At 34.6% G+C, this 17,595-nt stretch overlaps 1 long non-coding RNA gene across 3 annotated transcripts; it reads right to left on the reverse strand.

Moving 5' to 3' along the window:
* Positions 1–1,903: 1,903 nt before the first annotated feature.
* On the reverse strand, positions 1,904–15,553 carry LOC148778960 (uncharacterized). Of its 3 annotated transcripts, none has more exons than XR_016048130.1 (3): positions 15,069–15,553; positions 12,591–12,807; positions 1,904–2,325 (listed from the first exon to the last, which is right to left on the reverse strand). It is a non-coding gene; the product is annotated as an uncharacterized LOC148778960 (long non-coding RNA). The 3 variants fall into 3 exon arrangements; XR_016048129.1 differs by lacking the exon at positions 1,904–2,325 and adding an exon at positions 9,141–10,156 and having other exon boundaries at positions 15,069–15,437; XR_016048131.1 differs by lacking the exons at positions 1,904–2,325; positions 12,591–12,807 and adding an exon at positions 7,278–7,570 and having other exon boundaries at positions 15,069–15,387.
* Between the last annotated feature and the right edge of the window lie 2,042 nt (positions 15,554–17,595).

Raw genomic sequence — 17,595 nt, forward strand, 5'->3', positions numbered from 1 at the left:
GACCTAAGTAGTTTGGACACTACTACATCGATTATGTTGTATATATTTTGTGGTGTGAACAAAAGATGAGGGTCGAACCGTAAGATTATTGGCGGGAACGAAAGAGTTAGAAAGCCATGGGATATTTCTGTTAAGTTTGTATAGCATGCTCCCGAGGGATCATACTGTACGCTTACTCTCTTGGGCAAAATAGTTATTTGGGAGGACTCATGTGACATTTTAGCATCTACACAAGAATCAACAGTGGGTATTTTAAAAGAAAAAAAAAAACGATTTTGAGTTTCAAAAATTTGGAGGTTCTTGTTTAATCTTGAGACATTAATTTTTTTAAGTTTTTTCACAGTATACATGGAGTCCATTTACCTCTAGTAGATGGAGGTCGCAATTACTTATAACCATCCGATGTGAAATCTGATAGATTGGGTATGTCACAAAGTTGGAGAAGATTTCTTTTGAACTTTGAGCTTGTTCTATGAAATAAATGCAGTCAAGATTGATTCTGACCACCTTATACTAAAAATAAATAGTCTCATTATATATATATATATATATATTTTTTTTTTCACATAGAAAGTAAATTTTTTAACTTTCTTTTTTCTCTTTCTTCTTTTTGAGGTTGGTTGCTAGATAGAAGAGCCTACATCCAGAGAATTTGGGGTCTAAAGGTACTCCTAGCTTGGGTTTTCAAATGCTACATCCACAAAGTTTGGGGTCGCAAAAGTGCTCTTAGCTTGGGTTTTACTAGAGGGAGCAAATGGATAGTGTGCTCCCATGGGAGCACAAAATCATTTCACCTTTTCTATTGTACCCAAGGCTTCGAGGTAGGGCAAAAAAAAAATCAACGAGACATATGGAGTACTATACGCTCACTTGTGCATGGTACCACCACGGGCATATCCACCTTCCATTGCCAATGACTAATGGCAGGGATGAATGGTACTATGAAGGGTGTCCGTGGTCAAAAGCTAAGGTGAAACTCCACCCGTCATCATCGGGAATAAATGGTGGATGCATTCGTATTACACTAAACCATGCATCGGTGTTCAGTGTCATACTCCTCCAAAAATCTCTTATCGTAATCTTAGAGGTTTCTAGACGTTGCTATCATGATTTACTACATAACAAATATGCTTTCTTTCTTTTGGAAAAATTTTATACAAATGTGAGGCTTTAAACAATCAAATTAGGACACACCTCAAAAATTTTATTAGAAGAGGTTGTTTGATGCTCAAATATCCTCAAATTGATCATCTCAACCTATCGACATGAGAAAAAAATGGATTTCAAGTTTTGAAAATAGTGCATATTGTAATGCATTTTTGGACTGTCAATTTTCAAGATTTTCAAGTTTTCGTTGATCTCCTCAATCTACACTATTTTTTAAGCTATAAATATTATAATTAGTGATGAAAATATATTTTAAGGCTATTACCAAGATTTCAAGTACTCAAACGACATTTATCGATACTATTTGAAAGTGCGCTGTACTTTGATTGTTTAGAACTTCGGCTTTATACAAACCGCACCCCTTTCTTTTTTGAATTATTTGAACGGTAACAAATATGCCTCTGTCTTCAAGTATAATAGATATTAGAAAATGGCACGTGCTTTTTGTGAAAAGTGGTATAAAAACAGTACAAAACACGATTTTTCCCTCCCTTTTGTGTGCTGAAATATCAATTGTAAAAATTAAAATGAAGACTAGAAAAATGCAAGTTCTATCTAATATATAAAAATTATACAATAAGACCGTTTAATTTTGGTACAAGAAAATCATAATCTCACTTAGCCTTTGAATTTACGTTGCGATTGTTGTGCTCTGGACGCGATTGTTGTGCTCTAATATCGTTTGTTGTGCGCGGAAGCAATAAACCCGATGGGTCAATATTTGACAAATAAAGTATGATAAATAACTCATGAAATACATACCACAAGAACGTGGTTCACCCAAAAGGACTACACCAATGAAAGTTACAAGAAGATTTTGGAACAAATCTTGACAAAAACTAAAGTTGAGCAAATCCTTTTAAACCTACTGTCATTGCTCTTCCAAACGGTACTACTGCCGATCTCTCATCTCTATTCCATAGCTATACCAATGTCTAGGAAATGGGAATCGCTTCGCTACGAGAAACTAGCCTTTCAATCTTAGGGAGTCCAAAAGAGACATCATCATGTTCAAAGGAAGCTCTCTTCTCTAATAGGAAATCACATCTTATGCACATGAGCCTCTACCTCCTTCTCTCTCTAGAGGAACCACTATACCCATATGGTGACCCAAATTGTACACACCAAAATTTTCTGCACTTTCATCCCCTGTATATACTTAGGAATCCACACAAAATAGGAAGTTATTGATATAACATATATCTTAAAAAACCAAGAGATAAATCGAAGTGTCCTAATCTTTTTGGATTTCATTTCATTTAGGAAACTTATCAATAGCAATTTCAATCCTACAAAATATGGGAATATCTCAATCTCACAATTATGAGAATATCTCAATCCCACAAATATGGGAATATCTCAATCAATCCCACAAAATATGAAAATATCTTTATGTGGGTGATTTTGGATAGCACAAAATTCAACAGCGATGTACTATTGATTGTGCTTAAAGTTTAAGAATATTTTTTTTGCTAAACTTTATGATACAATCCTAGCTGTCAGATTTCACATCTAATGGTTAAAAATGATTGTTACTTTGTGTTATGAGTGGTTTTTACATAAGTATCATATCTTGTTTCCTCAATATCATGCAGCTAGAGGTATGATAAACATCTTGACCATCATGCATTTAAGTTTGGGAAATGTTTTTGTGACACTATATTTCAAGCTGAATGACTTAGAGATGGAGGACTCGAAACTTTGTGTGAGATGGATGGAGGAATCGAAATTCTGCAAAATCATAATAGATATGAAAAAATAAATTTGGTGCCAATTGTTCTCACAACATTAGTCATGACATTAATGACAAGGTCATGAATGTCTTTTAAAACATCTTATAGTTTTTCATTCTCCATTGAAATTAGATCCATTAATTTTTTTGCACTATATTTGATGTTTGACTTTTCAATTTTTATAGTATTTTATTTTTAAGTGCGGTTTAACTTGGTGAAAAGTAAGGGCGAGTCAGAGAAACCCTTTTATAGTATTGATTTATAAGAATGTGAACGATAAGCTCTATAAGCTAGTGTTTCTAAAATCGAACCGGAATGGTTGGCTCAAAAACGGTTTAATTGGTCTAACCAGTAAATTTGTCGATTTAACCATTCTAACCGGGCAAGTCTCGGGCGGTCAAAAAAGTATTGAAAAAATAAAAAGATACAAAAAAGGGTCTACTAAAATATAAGAAACATATAAAGATTGATTAAAACAAAAGAGATTCAAATAAAGTTGAAAATTAATGACAAAATGGATTTTAACGAATTGATTTTTGAATTAAAGTGAGTATTAATAACCAAAACAATTTTTAGTTTTTGCCATAATGTAAAGACTATTAAAAAATGCATTACAAACCAAATTCCTTTTTTTTGGGAATTTATACACATTTTTTTGAATTTTTTCTTTTTAAATACCGGTCGATCACCAAAACCGCCTAAAACCGGAATTGGCAAATGGCCGATTCAGATCAAACTGGGCGATTAGCGGTTAGAACGCTCGATTTTTCCAACAATGCTATAAACTCTTTGGTTCATATCAACTTGTGAGTATGAGAAATTATGCCATGATGCTTAGCTGTACAAGAGATTTTGTCTCGAGGTCTGTCCGCTAGTTGACAGCTATAGTAAACACCCAATGGCCTATATTGAATACGTGGCACTTCAGTGGTCAGGATTGGATTTAGTATTCAAATTTTTATTTCTTTTTATAAATTCAATTCATTTGAAAAATTGAGTGTCTACTCTTGAAAAATAAGCCAACTTAATAAAAATATTTAAAAAAATAAATTACCACATGAGTGTTTTGGTCAATTTATTTATTTTATAAATAATGTTTTGAATATTTTTATTAGGTGTACCTTGAAGAGAAGATTGGACGCTTTAAATTTCCAAAAATTTGAATTTTTAGAAAATGATTAAAATTCAAATATGAAATATAATTGTGACAATCAGATCAACCCATATTAAATATGGACCACTGGACTTACACTATTCTATCGGCTAGTAGGTTTATTGGATCTTTTCCCTTTAAAAAATTGTATGATGTACTATTGATTTGGATTTCATTTACATTTAGAATGTCATTAAGACTTTTATTGGTGAAGATGGAAGGAGAAGCGTTGGGTTTTTGGAGAGAAGGATTGGCTTCTTTAAAGAGATCGGTGATGATATGAGTTATGTGGAAAGAGAGGTGGATATTTTATGGGGATTGAGATGAAGATATTTCACCCGTTGGCTATGGCTGCTTCTGTGAGGTTTTTAGTGAAGAAAGAGGTGTCTTCATCTTTGTTTGATTTTGTTTTGGAAAATTGTTTCATGCGACGGGAGACTGGAAGCGCATTTCTATATTTGTAGTCCCCGAGGTAGAAAACATTCATTTTAAAGATAGATGCAAATAGGTGATTCATTTAAAAATAATTGAAACGAATGGTCCGAATGTTTTTTTAATAGAATTATTATTTTTAATTTTAAAAATTTATTTATTTTTTCATATTCATGATCGTCATATTAGAGATTATTACATCATAATCATCATAGCCTTTTCCTAAATAATTGGCATAAGCTAATGATAAGTTTTAGTAAAATTTTAAGTTGGCTGCTTACCTAACACAACTCATCCTCTTTCCCCCGGTATGATATGGGTTAAAGGAAAGTTTAAGGCCATCACCCTTCTTTGACCATGTTAAAGATTACATGTCCTTAAAAATTAGGTAAAAAAATCCATCACAAAAATAGATTTTTGGGAGGTGACTCCTTTCTACATGGACTCATACAAACCGTGTCCTTTTGTTTTTAGTGAGACAACAAAAGCGCCATGGAGTGATTCTTGGGGCCTCTTGAATGGTGGGAGGTTTTTGGGTTTGTTTTCTTCACGGAAGACGAGGGAATGTTGATTATGGTGATATTGAAAATCACCTGCATAAGAAAATTCTATATTATTGGGATTGATATTGATATTGAAGAGTTTCTATATTTATAAAGATTTATGTTTTGTAGGATGTAACATTTCTTGTTTTTCGGAGACCAAATAACACAAGATATTTCCTAAGGGAAAGTATATAATGAGACCATTTACCTTTTGTACACATTTCCTAATGGGATATGGATTCTATTTGTTATGGGATTCATAACTTTATACCTATTAAATGAGAAAGAAATGAAAAAATGTGCCCTATAGAGGTAAGGCCTCTTGCACATAGGAAGAGGAGGAGGAGGAGCATAGACCTCTTGCACATAGGAAGAGGAGGAGGAGGAGCATATGAAGGAGTCTTTAGAGAGAAAAGTGAGGTTCCAGTCAGAGAAACAATTAGCCTGCAAGGAGAGATATTTTTTTTTCTTATAGAGAAGTTGTTCTCATGAAGAATTTGGATGGTATCCTCTTTGTAGAGAGAAAATTGGTTTCTCTTTGCTCTTGCGTCTCTATCTGGTGTGTTCGGTAATAGTTCTCAGAGTATGAAAGAAGGATAAATGATAGGTGTTATTGGTCTGGAGAGTAGTTTCAAGGATTGTTCGACTGGGTATTGTCGATGATTAGTAAGATACATTTCGTATCTCAAAATCCGTGATGTAACTCTTTTCGGTATAGTGGATTTTAGTTTGCCATGCCTATGAATATAGCTATTTGGTGTGAACCACATAAATCCGAGTATTTTTTTTACAATATTTTTTTTTGTTTTATTTTTTTTGCTTATTTCAAATTTTATTTTTCTCGCTCTTTATTTGCAAAAAATCAACTCGTTGGATTTTAGAGCTTCCACACGCAACAACGTAGCCATCATTGCCTGCATAAGAGAGAGAAAGAGACAGAGAGAAGCAGACCGGGTGTTTAGGCTTTTCAGTTTTGAGAGAGAGAAGAGACGCATTTAAAGTTCGAGCTTTTGGGTCGGTCGGTGTATGGTCCGACCAACCTCGAAAATCGCTGGACATCTTCATATAGCCCTAGCCCGGCCGAAAGTTGGCCTAAACCTGATCCAAAATCTAGGCCCTGCCCGATAGCCTCTAGCCTGGGCGGGACCATTGGCACTCCAAAATGTAAGTTAGGGGCATTTACTTGAGATGTAGCTATAGAGGGAGAGAGAGAGAGGGAGGGGGAGGGTGTTATGTCCCAAGTGGTCATTGTGAGGCCAATACATGCCATGAGAGAGAGTCCGGTAAGGCACATCCTGGAGAGATGACTTCATACAATGTGTATGGGAGAGAGGGTATAGTGTATAATCTGGGAATCAAGAGACATGACCATGGCAGAGAGAGAGAGAAGATGATAGTAGAACCGAGAGATAGACTACGACCTCATGAATGTAGATATGTTTTGTGCTTTGGTATTTTTTATAGAATTATGGTAGGGTATGCATGTACATGAGTATTTTTATAATGTATTCAATGTTTTTTAACACTCAATACCCTTATCCTATTATATAACAACTTTTTTGTCTAGGGGTATTTTAGATAATTAATCAGAGATAAAATTAAAATTCTCGATCGAAAGAATATATTACTTATAAGGAATGATGACATTATTGTGATATGACTCCCATGGAGCAATGACTGCTTCTTATCATAAAAATATCCCATTTACTCCTCATAATTACGAAAAGTGTTGTCTCTTAAAAAAATTTATATTGTAAAACAAATGTATATGAGTGTCCAAAATACTTGAGTACATTAATTAAACGGTTATGTTAAGGTGCTAATACTATAGAGCATTTTACAATTGTACTCAACAAATTTTAGACACTTACATACCATTATTTTGTAATATAATATATTTTTGGTAAAGATACTTTTGGTCATTAGGAGATGTGTGATATCATTCACATGGGGTGTGACATCACCTACATAGAGCATTAAATGTTTTATGTGAGTGATGTCAAATCTATGTAGATGATATCACACACTCACATCTCTCCTAATGACCTAAAATATCATTATTAAAAAACTATTTAATGTAGAAAACAATGTTATAAAAATATCCAAAATTTGTTGAGTACAATTATAAAAGGAAAAATTGCATATATCCCCTAGCCTTGGACTTTCTACACAACCTCACCCCAACCAATTTTACTTTTGCAACTTTTACCCCAAAAAATATTTTTCTAGCAAATCCCCCCCCCCCAAAGTCAAAAAGTTATATTTATTTAGACCAAAATGCCCTTGTTAGTACAAACTTGCGTCACATCCTCGTAAAATACGCAACCAAGAGTTGACTATCGGACCGTAGTAAACGATTGTCGAACCGATGTAAAGATGTGCGGGACCGAGGTAAAGATGTGCGGGACCGAGGTAAAGACGCGCCAGACCGAAGTCATCATGTGCCGGACCGTGTAGAACAACTGCCGGACCCCATCAAAAATTTGTCAGATCGAGGGCACCTAGTGCCGGACCGCATTTCCTTTTGCCGAACCGACAACCTAGACAAAGAAACAATTGTCGGACCGCGTGCAGCTAGTGCCAGACCGCTATCCTATTGTCAGACCGAGACCACGACTGGCAAAGAGAGAGGTACTTTATCTTACAAGAGGCCATTTTGGTATTTTTTACTTTTTTTTTTTGACTTGGGTGTTTATTTGCTAAAAAAGTATGATTTGGGGTAAAAGTTGCAAAGAAAAGTTTTGTTGGGGGAAGGTTGTCTAGAAAGTACAAACTTGAGGATATCTGTACTTTTCCCATTATAAATTGCTCTGGCCCTTAATTAAATATTCACCTATACGAGTACTCTAACATATCCCTTTTTTATAAGGGTGCGGTTTGTATAAAGGCGAGGCTTTAAACAATCAAAATAAAGCCTACCTTCAAATAGTGTCGAGAATGTTTGTGATAGCCTTAAAATATATTTGTGATAGCCTTAAAATATATTTTTATATCTAATTACAAAATTTAAAGTTTAAAAAATAGTGTAGATCCAGCAGATTTATGAAAACTTGAAAATTGATGGTTTAAAAAGGTATTACAAGACACTATTTTCAAAACTTGAAATCTATTTTTTTCTCATGTCCATGCATCTTGATACCAAGCTGATCAATTTAAAAATATTTGGGCATCAAAACAACCTGTTCTAGTGAAATGTTTTATGTGCGCCCTAATTTGATTGTTTAGAGCCTCACACTTATATAAATTTTGTCCTTTTCAATATAGTGTCTCGGCACGGGGCTTCTAGTGAGTGTATGGATGCTGTGAGCGTGAATTTCTAACGAACCCACTTCCAAGTTCTAACATGCCTTGCCTTTGACGTGAGAGAATGATGAAATATGTAGGTACAAATAATATTTGAGATTGCTCTTCTTTTTTTTTTTTAGTAAAATGGAAGAGCAATCTCAATTTATTTTTTATTTTTTATAAAAAGAGCATTCTCAATAACAACGCTAATAAAATTGCTCATAGTTTTATATTTTAAAGGCCTTTTATTCATCGGTAATAACAACGTTTGATTGTTCTCACCCACATTACCATTTTCGTTGAAATCAAAATCGCATTCTAAACAAATTGACATGCTAATACCGCACATCATGTGGCTTGTTTTTATAAAATCGGATGATACGTTTTCTCTTATTAGGGCACATTTGGCACGGGTAAAACTATTTGAGTAAAAATATTTCTAAAAGGGTGCGGTTTCTATAAAGTTGCAACCTTAAACAATCCAATTAAGACGCACTTTATAATTTTATTGTAAAAAATTATTAGAATTACCTTAAAATCTATTTTCATACCTATTTAGAAAATTTAAAAATTTACAATTAGTTAAAATCAAGTATATCTATAAATATAAGAGAATCTTGAAAATAAAAGGTCTAGATAATGTGTTGCAAGATGCACTATTTTCGGGACTCAAAAACTTTTTTTTTTTTTTCATATTCATACATCTCGATGTCGAGATGATGGATTAGAGGGTTTTTTCAACATTAAAACAACATTTCCGATAGATTTTTGAGGTGCATATGTGATTCTACATTTTAAGGTTGCAACCTTATTAAAACTTTTCCCTTTTTAAAAAGCTCCTTCATGTGATTATATGTGTGATAAAGTTTCACACCAATTGGTCACACAACCAGTGTTTGAAAAGTCACCGAGTCGAACCGGACTCGCCCTGTTCGACACGTCGGCACTCCCTTGTCGGTTCCACCAAAACAACAACCAACCTGAACTGCACCGGAAAGGCCATCTCCCTAGCGACTGTTGAAAGGCCTGCAAATCATCCTCATCCTCATCTCGGTTCGACACGGGAATCGGCACCCCGTGCTGGTTCCACCAAACATCCTCATCCTCATCTCTGTTCGACACGGGAATCGGCACCCCGTGCTGGTTCCACCAAACATCCTCATCCTCATCCCTGTTCAACATGAGAATTGGCACCCCATGCCGGTTCCACCAAAACACGAAGAACCGCCCATGTCCAAACATTCTCATCCTCATCCAGGCTCGACACGGGGAATCGGCACCCCGTGCCGGTTCCACCAAACTACAAAAAACCTCGCATGTGTGCCGATTCCACCAAAATAAAAAAAACCGGTTCCACCAAACATCCTCATCCTCATCCCGGTTCGACGAGAGAATCGACACCTCATGCCGGTTCCACCAAAACACGAAGAACCGCCCATGTCCAAACATCCTCATCCTCATCCTGGCTCGACATGGGAACCGGCACCCCGTGCAGGTTCCACCAAAATACAAACAACCACCCATGTGTGCCGGTTCCACCAAAATACAAAAAACCACCCATGTGTGCTGGTTCTACCAAAACACGAAAAACCGCCCATGTCCAAACATCCTCATCCTGGCTCGACACAGGAATCGGCACCCCGTGTCGGTTCTACCAAAATACAAAAAACCGCTCATGTGTGCCGATTCCACCAAAATACAAAAAACCACCCATGTCTAAAGAGATCCGGACGGGAACCGACTGCCCATGTCTAGAGAGAACCGGACGGGTTCATAGCGATAACATGTCTAGAGAGAGCCGGACGGATTCGTAATGATAACTTGTGAAACTCGCCGAGTCACTACAGTTACACAATCGATTTCAAGTGCTAAAAATTGTTAGGCCAAAGTCTGTAATTTATTTAAAATTTAAGAGCATATTTTTATTGCCTCACGTTAAGCGCGCATGGAATCTCAGTATTGAGAAGCAGCCTGCAACGCAACCAACGCATCTAGTAATGCCCCTCCAGTATGCACACTTAGATTAAAGATGTGGGATAATTACCACATGCACGCAAAATGATTATAATATTTATACACTATTGGCTTTGGCTCTTAAATTTTTCTTATAAGTCCCGACTTCGAACCCCTTGGGCGCCATCCCTTTTTTTGTCCTCTACCACAAATTTGTCCAAACAAAATAAAGTAAAAGGAAAAAATAAAAAAATAAAAGGTTTTTTTTTAAAAAAACACCTTTTTTATCCTCTACAAAAACCAAAATAAAGTAAAAGGGACAAATAAAAAAGAAAAGGTATTTCAAAAACAAAGTATAAAAGGAAGAAAATAAAGTAAAAATAAAAAATAAAACAAGCAAAAAAAATGTAGCACAACATATTCTTATTTTTTTGGATTTGTTATTATTTGTTTAATAAAATAATTATAAAATATAAACCAACTATTTTACTTTCAATATATAATATCATAGTTAATTAGGTTGTAATAATTTGGGTTTGTTTTTAGCGGATTAGAGTTTGCCAATTCAAGATTTGTATGATGTAAATTTAATGGTTAACATAATTTCATATAGGGAAATAACATCTCAATATTCGTAAATTGATGAAAAAAATGAAAGTTAATAATGCAATAATACCCCAATTTTTTACTGGATTCCTAAAAAACAACATTTATAATGAAATTTAATAATTTTTTTGAATTTTTTTCAAAGCTTAATCCGACCGATTCAGTCGATTCCCGATCCGGATAGCCTATTCACTGATCCGGATTGATTTTTGGAGTGCCCAATCAAGGGCACCGGTTCGTTTTTTAAACCACTGGTCACAACATATTTTTTTGAGAAAAGTTTGTATAGAGCTGTAATTCCTCATATTATTTCATGGTAGACCCTCTTTCCGTTTTACTTTCAAGGAGCATAAAGAAATTCCTAAAGATTTCACCGTACCCCGTCATCTCTCATCTCCCTTTTTTATTGACTTTTTACCATAAAAATTAGCCCTAATAAATATTTTTACATCATTTCACCCCAAAAACGTTTTTAACCTTCTTTTTCTATTCCACCCATTAAAAAAGTTTATTGGTTAAAATGATACAAAAGATTTGTTGGGGCTAATTTTTATAATCAAAAGTCAATAAAAGATGGAGATAAGAGATAATGGGGTATGATGAAATCTTTAGAGGTTTTTTTTATGCCGCTTGAAAAAAAAGGAAAAGAATGTATACCATGAAATAATACGAAGAATTAGGGTTTTATATGAAATTTTTCTTTTTTTTTTTGTACTAGTTGGTTCAAACGTATTTTTTCGTACTAATTAGCAGCCAATTGATGTGAGAAAACTCCAATATTTAATCACATAAGGGAGTTTTTTTTACAGTAAAAACCTTTTGTTGAAGTATTGTTAAATGATTGGGCTAAAGAGGCTAAGAATTTATTTACCAAAAAAAACAAAAAAAACAGGGTTGTAGAGGCCTTGGCCCAGGCTGAGACTTGGCCTTGTCAAAGACGAGTTTGGCAAGGTCACATACAATGAAAGAGAAATTAAGAAGAAAAGGAAAAAGAAATAGGATTAGGCTGAGCTAGACCGGGCCAGTACTATGGGCCCCAAGCCTTGCCAACCTCAATTCTATAATTTTGTGGCCCAAGCCCTAGTTCTTTGGGGCAGAATTGGGCCACCTAGTCCGTTACCAGCCGATATGCTATGAATATTTTTTGGAGACCAAACATTTGGGGTTGCAGCATGTAGAATCTAACAATGAACTTCATACAAAAATTAAATAGGACTCTCTATGTTCCTCGAAAATACTAATGTGCCAGATTGAACAAGAGCTATCCAATTTTTGAAGGGCAAGATCTCGGTGTTGAAGAACATCCAATCCATTATGTTTCTTAAAAATATGCGTCCCAAATTTTAAATATGAAAAAATCTCTCAAGTGACACTTTCGCCCAAGGAAGTTGTTATACAATGTGCAACAAAAACATGCTATAATCGAGGTGTTTCTAAAATACTTTTTAACTATCGAGAACAATTGTATTGAATAATTGGAAAATATTATTGTGCGTCAGGGGATAGAATACTATATTTACGTCCCTTGACGCACCAAGCATCCATCTTAAAGATGGACGCAAAAAAATGGCGCCGCCACAAAGGATTAAAATAAATGGTAAAAAAAAAGTTTAAGATCCTCACCCTTCTTTAGATAAATATTAGAGATTATATATATTTAAAATATTTAATGCAAAATCCATCTCAAAAAATAAATAATAGAGAGAGAATACATACCTTCATATGAGAACGCAGACTCGTATAAACCGTGTCCTCTGACAATATCATTTCTACTCATGAAAATGAACGGCTAAAAACATGCAACGCATCTTGCATCCGTAGTAAGTGTATACTACACGGAAGTCCATTTGGATCTAGGAGAAATAGCAATATTAACGAAAGAGCGGGTCATTTCCATGACGCAGTCCGCATTAACAAACGCCTCCATACACTTCTGCACAGCGTCAACAAGAAAGTGGCTCCCATCTTGCACGAAATTTGGTGGAAAAGATTACAAAAACCCAAATACTACACTTTCTACGGACTTGTTCTAACCCTTTTTTTTTTTTTTTTCCACCTTTTTTTTTTTTAAATATATTTTATATGCAAATACGCCCAACTGAAATTTAGTGGAAAAGATTACAAAAACCCAAAGACTACACTTTATACGGACTTTTTTTTTCACTTTTTTTTTTTTTAAATATATTTTCTATGCAAATACCCCCAACTAAGATAAAAAGTAAAAAAAATGGCTAAACTACCATCCCTTGCTTTTACTTTAAAATGCCTCCCTCTCTTTTTTCTCACCAAAATAGGGGCTTTGATACTGTGCAAGTGCGGTTAGGCAGTAGGGCTCCCATTGCTGTCCGGCAGTAGGGCTCCAGTTACGGTCCGACATTAGGGCCCTCTCTCTCATCTATCTCACCAAACTAGGGGCTTTGACACTGTGTAAGTACGGTCCGGCAGTACGGCTCCAGTTGTGGTCCGGTAGTAGGGCTCTAGTTACGGTCCAACATTAGGGCTCCGACATTGTGTAAAGTACGGTTGGGCAGTTGCAAAAAGCAATCTGATAGTAGATGTTACTGGATTACAGGGTTCCAGCACTAAGTAAAGGGCCGGCAATGTGATGTGCGCTCCGACATTGTGCTATTGGGCTCTGGCACAGTCCAGGTTTCAGTCTGCTAGTTGTCTTAGGGTGGTCTGGCACTTGTGCGCTCCGGCAATGTGATGTGCGTTCTGACAATATGCTACTGGGGTCCAAAAGTCAACGTCAAATTTGGCCAAAATGATTTTAGTGTTTGAGAATGGCATTTTGTCTAAAAATAATGAATTTTTTCTCTTGAGGGTATTTGCATAGAAAGTTTGTTTCGAAAAAAAAAAAGAGAAAAAAAGTTAGATTGGTTTGTAATTTTCCCTAGAAAAAAACGAAGGAAAAAGCCTTTGGCTTTGCTTTTCCACATCAATAACAACTCCGATGTCATGGCCTTGGTGGAGTCGCCATGTTTTAAGTGAAGATATTATATTTCCTTGAGTATACTGTTTATTTACACCCTGAGATAAAACCTGTTTAAGAAGGAAAAGGTTTATATAAGGTTGCAACCTTATAATGTAGAGCTATGGATGCACCTCAAAAATCTATCGGAAAAGGTAGTTTTAATGTTGAAAAACCCTTTGATTGATCATCTCGAGATCGAGATGTATGACCATGAAAAATAAAAAGATTTTAAGTCTCAGAAATAGTGCATTTTACAACATATTATCTACACCGTCCATTTTCAATATTTTCATATGTCTATAGATCTACTTGATTTTAACCATTTTTGAAATTTAAAATTTTATAATTAGATATAAAAATAGATTTTGAGATAATTCTAAGAACATTTTACATCAAAATTATATGCCATGATAAATTTTGAAGGCGCACCTTACCTCTACAGCTACCCATGTAAGAATAATTTTAAGATACGATTTCTATGAGTCCATGGACTCATATGTATAAATGAGGTCCCCTTAATAATTCATTTTTGAAATGCACTTTACTCTTGGTTTTAGAGAATACATAATCTTCAACATGCAGATTATTAATCTGTAAAAATAAATAAATAAAAAACTAGAATGATATTTTTAGAAAAAAATATTTGAACGGTTGATTTTACTTTTGGAGGACTAATATTTATGGTGTAGATCGACACTTTCTTTGGTGGATGGTGTAGATCTCCAAGCCTGCATAATAACACTTGCGGGCTTGATGGCACCAAACAATTTTCTATAATTTTGAGACCCTAAATTTTAGGATATAAACGTTCTAACAGATAAATTAATTTTAATAAAAAATATTTTTAATTCCCTCAAAGTGCTTGAAAAAAATAATGTCTCAAGATTGAATAGAAATCATCCAATTTTTAAAGGTGAGATCTAACTGTTAAAAAACTCATATTTCAAAATTTGTTTTTGAGAAATATCATCCAGTGATTATTAGGTGATTACCAAAACTTTAGGTTAATAAAAAATCTCCCAAATAGGCCGTCTACCTGAAGGAGTAGAAGTAAACCATACTCTCGAGGGAGAGGGAGCGTGGAATACATGCCCAAAAAAAAACAAACAGCAAATTGAGAAAGTGAGAGAAGTAGAGAAAGCAGACAGAATTAAAGACAGCAGAGAGAGAGAGAGAGAGGCGGAAAGCGAGAGATACGTTTGATTGTGTTTACAAGTCACCTGTTTTTTTCACTTCTGCGATTCATGCTTCTCCCGCATATAGCAAAAGCAGTTGAAGTTTGCTTGGGCTCTACAAATTACACGGCAGGAAGCAGTTATGAGGAGAACCTGAATAGCCTCCTTCAATCCCTCAAAGCCAATGTCCCCATCTCCAGAGGCTTCAACTCCACCGCCTCAGGCACGAGCCCTGATCGAGTCTTTGGCCTTGCCCAGTGCAGTGCAGTGCAGTGCAGGGCTGACAGCACCACTGCCTAGTGCAGGGACTGCATGAACATGATCACAATCGATGCCCTGCAGCAATGTCCAAACAGGAAGAGGCGATTTTTTAGAACGATCCCTGACTCCTTCGCTACTCTGATTCCGATTTCATCGGATCAATAGACGGGAGGCGATTATACTTTTAGACCGTCCAATGTCTGTGAATTAAGACTATACTTTACCAAAAAGAAAACAAAAAAAAAAAGTGAGGTTTATTTGACTATCGCATTCAAGAAAGAAAACAAAAAAAAAAAGTAAGATTTATTTATTGGAGTATCACATCCAATGAATGACAAAGAACACTTTAAAATTAGAAGGATTTTAGAGAACACAAACTCTTATACATCTAAATTGGAGCCCCAATCACAATTTTATGGCTAACATGGTTTTTATATTGTACACGGTTTCTATGAGTCCATGGACTCACATGTAGAAATGCGGGCTCCTTAAAAGTTTATTTTTTAAATAGAATTTAATCCTAATTTTTAGGGGATATATAATCTTTAACATGTAGATTATTAATCTGTAAAAATAAATAAATTTTAAGTATCAGAATAGTATTTTTTAGAGAAAATATTTGAACAGTTGATTTTTTTCTTTTTCTTTGAAGAATTATTATTTATAGTGTAGATCTACACTTACTTTGATAGATGGTGTAGATCTCCAAGCCCGCATGGTAACAGGTACGGGCTTGGATGCACCAAACATTTATCCTTTTATATTAGGTATTTTCTAAGGAAAAAAAAGGGTGCATATAGGGTTGCAAGCTCAAAGTAAGGTGCACACTAAAAATCTAATGGAAGAGAGTATTGCAATGTTGGAAAGCTTTCTAACCAGTGTTTTAAAAAACGCGCCCGGTTCGACTCGAAAATTATGAAAAGGGGACCGGATCGCCTAAAAAATCGGAAATCGTCCGGTTCTAGAGAGAACCGGACGATTCTGTACAGTGAATCGTCGATTCACTATACGGAATCGGCGAGTCCGTATGGATATTTTTTTTTTTTTTTTTTTTTTTTTTTTTTTTTTTTTTTTTGTAATTCATGATAGATTTTTTTGTAATACTTGATCGATTTTTTTGTAATCCATGATCGAATTGTTTTTGTTTTTTTGTAATCCATGATCGAATTTTTTGGTTTTTTGTAACCCATAATAGAATTTTTTGTAATCCATGATCGAAATGTTTGTTTTTTTTTTGTAATCCATGATCGAAATGTTTGTTTTTTTTTTTATAATCCATGATTGAATTTTTTGTTTTTTGCTTTTTTTGTAACCCATGATAGAGTTTTTTGTAATCCATGATTGAATTTTTTGTAATCCATGATCGAACTGTTTTTTCTTTTTTTGTAATCCACGATTGAATTTTTTGTTTTTTTTTGTAATCCATGATCGAATTTTATGTAATCCATGATCGAATTTTATGTAATCCATGATCGAATTTTATGTAAGCCATGATCGAATTTTATGTAATCCATGATTGAATTTTTTGAAAATTTGTGATTTTTTTTTTTTTAATCCATGATCGAATTTTTTTTTGTAATTCATGATAGAATTTTTTGAAAATTTGTGATTTTTTTTTTAATCCATGATCGATTTTTTTGAAAATTTGTTATTTTTTTTTTAATCCATATTATTCAAAGAGAAAATGAGAGAGATGATGATTCTGAGGCCACCCTATCCCAGCCATATTATTCACATATCGAGTCCCAACAGCAACAGTGTAGGGATGAGCACGAAATACTGTAAATTAAATGCTGAATGGCGGTTCATGCAGGGAAAGAACATATCAATATTCGCATATTCATTCAAAAACATGAAAATTCTTAATGGAGTACCCTCATTTTTTATTGAATTCCTAAAAAAAAATATTTATAATGAATTTTAATACTTTTTTTGAATTTTTTTTAAGCTTTATACTGACCAATTCACCCGATTCCCGATCCGGATCGCCGATTCGCCGATCCGGATCGGTTTTTTGGAAGCCCGATCCGGGTCACCGATCCGTTTTTTAAACCATTGTTTCTAACTAATCATCTGGACCTCAAAATGTATGGATATAAAAGAAAAATAATTTCAAAATTAAAAAATAATGCTTTTTGTAACAAGCTATCTTAAAATTATAGTTTAAAAATGTTTAATTATTTATGGATCTGCTTGATCTGTATGTATTTTAGAACTTTATACTTCATAATCAGGATTAAAAATGGTTTTGAAGTCATCATGGTGTCTCTTATACCGAAAGTATACACTCCAATAAATTTTAGAGTACCTC

The sequence above is a fragment of the Amborella trichopoda genome, chromosome 13, assembly GCF_054954075.1.
Source record: "Amborella trichopoda isolate Santa Cruz 75 chromosome 13, AtrichopodaSantaCruz75HAP2 v2.0, whole genome shotgun sequence".
NCBI lineage: Eukaryota > Viridiplantae > Streptophyta > Magnoliopsida > Amborellales > Amborellaceae > Amborella > Amborella trichopoda.